This window comes from Callithrix jacchus, chromosome 8, assembly GCF_049354715.1.
Source record: "Callithrix jacchus isolate 240 chromosome 8, calJac240_pri, whole genome shotgun sequence".
NCBI classification, from domain to species: domain Eukaryota; kingdom Metazoa; phylum Chordata; class Mammalia; order Primates; family Cebidae; genus Callithrix; species Callithrix jacchus.
This window is the reverse complement of record NC_133509.1, coordinates 25,867,498-25,871,544: the sequence shown is the minus strand read 5'-3', so window position 1 is coordinate 25,871,544 and position 4,047 is coordinate 25,867,498. Positions and strand designations below refer to the sequence as shown.

The 4,047-nt window shown below is 46.1% G+C and overlaps 1 pseudogene; it reads left to right on the top strand.

The window, feature by feature from the left end:
• The first annotated feature begins 3,854 nt into the window (after positions 1 to 3,854).
• Positions 3,855 to 4,047, top strand: part of LOC128928755 (uncharacterized) — a 108,809-nt pseudogene continuing 108,616 nt past the window's right edge.

The following is a 4,047-nucleotide window of genomic DNA, read 5'->3' as shown; positions in this document are numbered from 1 at the left end:
GAACAGGAATTCCGAGATCGGGCTTCTGATTGGCTTTCTGTAACCCTGCCCCGCCTTCTCATGGTGAGTATCCCAGTCCGAATCCGGCTACGTTTTCAAGAACTTGGCTTCTTATTCCAGATTGGCTCTTTGGGTTGCAGCCCCACCCCCGAGTGGGCGGGCTTTCGGCTCTTGAGTGGCATATCGGAGTTCCCCCGGGTCCACGTAGTGGTGGTGGCAACACTGACAGCTGCTCACCTACATCCACGTTTTTGTTTCCCAGCCTTCCCTCCTTCCGCTGGATGCATGTATCCTGGAGGCCACCTTTGGAAAACGTGGCCCCAGGGAGACTCGACCCCATCCCACCCCGAGGAACTGCAAGGGTCCTGAGGTTGCAGTCAGCAGATTGCGCCACTGCACTCTAGCCTAGGTAACAAAGTGAGATTCCGTCTCAAAAAAAACAAAACAGAAAAAAACCCGAACGGTCTTATTTTTCCAGTAGGTATACTAGCTCCTAGTACTGACACGAAACGAGAAACATAGCGGTCATAGAGCCTCAACAGACGCTGGTCACCCTGCTCCCAGTTTAGGCTCTTGCCACAGCACTAGTTTTCCCCTCTCTTCCCAAACCATTTAATTCAAGATAATAGGTGTGTAGGGAGAGTGAAGCCCCCGCCCCCAACCCCAACAGGCTTTCCAGGGGGCTGGGGTCACCACGGTTCGGGTCTCCTGTGAATGAATGAATCATTCATTTACACTGAGAAATATAACTGGTGATTGGGTCAGACTCTTCATGTAGGTAGTGCAGTCAGTGGGCTCTTTCTGCGGTAAAGTCCGCAGAGACCCCATGATTTTCAGAAGGCTATACGAGATTCATGGGGTAAGAGCCAGGTTAGTTGGATGTTCTTAACTGTCAAGGGCATGAGACCCTGATAAACAGCTTGATGCCCTTCTCCAGCCAAGCAGGACTTCTCCGCTAAGTGGGAGCACTCTATCTACTGGAGGCTCCTGGAAGAGTCCTGGGCACTGGTCCACTCATGCCTGCAACTTGGTATTTTGCTTTTCCCGATGCACATCCACCCTTTGTTTTCTGTCAGGATATCACACACTCGGGTTATCTAGTCACCCTGATTGACTTGGATGATTCCCAAACCCATATCAACCACTTACTGAGAGAGAAGCTTCTTCCCCTGCTTTCAATAGTTTTACCTGCTTCACTTCCAATCACCAAAAAGCAGGCCTGTTTTTCATAACCCCAGGGGAACACAGTATCTCATTCATTTAGATTGTCAGAGTGATTTCAATTTGGATTTTCTGTAATCAGAATTGGAATCCAGCTCCCTTAGGCCTCTCTGCGTGCTTTTTCCCTCAAGTGGCTTCTCAATTACTTCCACCTCTCATTATTCCACCTCTATTGGTCTCTTTTTCTATTTCTTGTGCATCAGGGAACAGGAATTAAGGCTGAATCTGGAAATTGTGACAACTGGGGGCAGGGCTACTGGATCCACAACTGCCCTTTTTGGAATGTGCCTGTTTACACTCCCTGAATTCTTTAGAAATACTGTATTTGGTAGGGCGAGGTGGCTCACGCCTGTAATCTCAGCTTTTTGGGAGGCCAGTGGGGGTGGATTACTTGAGCTCAGGAGTTTGAGACCCACCTGGACAACATGATGAAACCCCATCGCTACTAAAAATACAAAAATTAGCCGAGCGTGGTGGTGGATGCCTGTAAACCCAGCTACTAGGAGGCTGAGGCAGGAGAATTGACTGAACCTGGGAGGTGGAGGTTGCAGAGAGCTGAGATTGCACCACTGCACTCTAGCCTGGACGACCCAGCAAGACTCCGTCTCAAAAAGAATACAAAAAGTACTTTGTAAATTGCCCTTTTCACTTTAAGTGAGCATTTCCTTGTTTTTAAAAACATCCTCATACATAAATCTTTTGTAAATTTTAAATGACGTGTTTAAACTGCTCAGCATCATACTACTATGTATAAGAGAATAAACACCTTTAAAGCTTTTTTAAGACAGGCTCTCAGTCTGTCACCCAGGAATGCAGTGGCACCATCTTGGCTCACTGCAGCCTCTGCCTCCTGGGGTCAAAGGATCCGCCCACCTGTTTCAGGAGTAGCTGGGACTACAGGCGCGCCACTGCGCCCGGCTAATTTTTTGTAGAGATGGGTTTCGCCATGCTTCCCAGGCTGGTCTTGAACTCCTGGGTTATGTGATCCTCCTGCCTCAGCCTTGCAAAGTCTTGGGATTACACGCATGAGCCACTGCACCCGGCCTAAGCCTCTTAATACGTGTTGCCAAATCTTGTTTTCCTCTCGATAATACCAACATTGGCTATCATGATTTTTACAAGTTCCACCAATGTGCAAGATACGTCATTTTACATTGGGCATGCTGGTGTTATCATGTCTGTAGTCCCAGCTATTACAGGAGGCTCAGGCAGGAAAAGTACTTAAGCCCAGGAGTTCGAGGACAGCCTAGGCAACATAGTGAGATCCGTCTCTAAACGGGAAAAAAGTAATTTATTTATTTAGTACAATGTATTAATGCTTCTTCAGTTGGCTACTGGACCACTTTAAGTAGTGGCTCTCAAAGACAGCTCAGTGGCTGGTCATGGTGGCTCAGGCCTGTAATCCCAGCAGTCTGGGAGGCTGAGATGGGAGAACTGATTGAGGCCAGGTGTTCAAGACCAGCCTGGCCAACACAGTGAGACCCTGCCTCTATTTTTATAATTATAAAAAAAAATAGCTCAGTGATAAACTGGAGTGAAACAAAATGAACAGTTTACACAGATTATAGAGATGATTTTATATTATAAAACAACGGCTCAGCAATTTTACGATACTTCCTTTATAATTACAAGTTGTTTAAAATGTTTAAAATTGGCTTTAATCTCCACAGTAGGCTACAGCTAAAGCAGTGCTCAGAGGGAAATTTAAATATTTACATTTACATTGGAGAAAAAGTTTTACAAAGCTGGGGGAAAGGAGGAAATTAAGTAACAAAGGAAATATTTCAGAGCAGAAACCAATAAAACAGGAAACAGGCTGGGCTGGTGGCGGCTCACGCCTGTAACCCCAGCACTTTGGGAAGCTGGAGAGGGCCGATCACCTGAGGTCAGGAGTTTGAGACCAGTCTGGCCAACATGGTGAAACTCTGTCTCTACGAAAATACAAAACTAAATATTAGCCAGGCATGGTGGTGCACACCTGTAATTCCAGCTACCCAGGAGGCTTAGACAGGAGAATTGCTTGAATGCGGGAGGTGGAGGTTGCAGTGAGCCAAGATTGCACCACTGTGCTCCAGCCTGGGCAACAGAGCGAGACTCCATCTCAAAAAACAAAAACAAAAACAAAACAAAACAAAACAAAAAAAACCCAAACCAGAAAACAATGGAGAAAATAAGTTAATGTAAAAAAACCTGGCTCTTCGGACGGGCACACTGGCTCACGCCTGTTATCCCAGCACTTTGGGAGACCGAGACGGGTGGATCACAAGGTCAGAAGATCGAGACCACCCTGGCCAACATGGTGAAACCACGTTTCTACTAAAAATGCAAGTTAGCTGGGTGTGGTGGCATGTGCCTGAGTAGGAGAATCGCTTGAACCCGGAAGGCGGAGGTTGCAGTGAGCGGAGATTGTGCCACTGCACTCCAGCCTGGTGACACAGTGAGACTCCATCTCAAAAAAAAAAAAAAAAAAAAAAAAAAAAGGCTCTTTAAACAATTAATTCAATTTCTAACCTCTGAGAAAGACTGATGAAGAAAAATAAGAAAACACAAGTTACCAATATTGGTAATAAAACAGGATCCTGTCACAGGATCATATAGATATTAACAGAATGATAGGGAAATATTGAAAAAAAAATGCTTACAATGCAGTAAACACAAAATTCACAGTGACAACACACTTATTTAAGAGACAAGACCTTGCTCTGTCACCCAGGACGGAGTGCAGTGGCATAATCACAGCTCACTGCAGCCTCAAACTAGGATCAAGCAATCCTCCTGCCTCAGCCTCCCAAGTAGCTGGGACTACAGGTGCACACCACCACATCA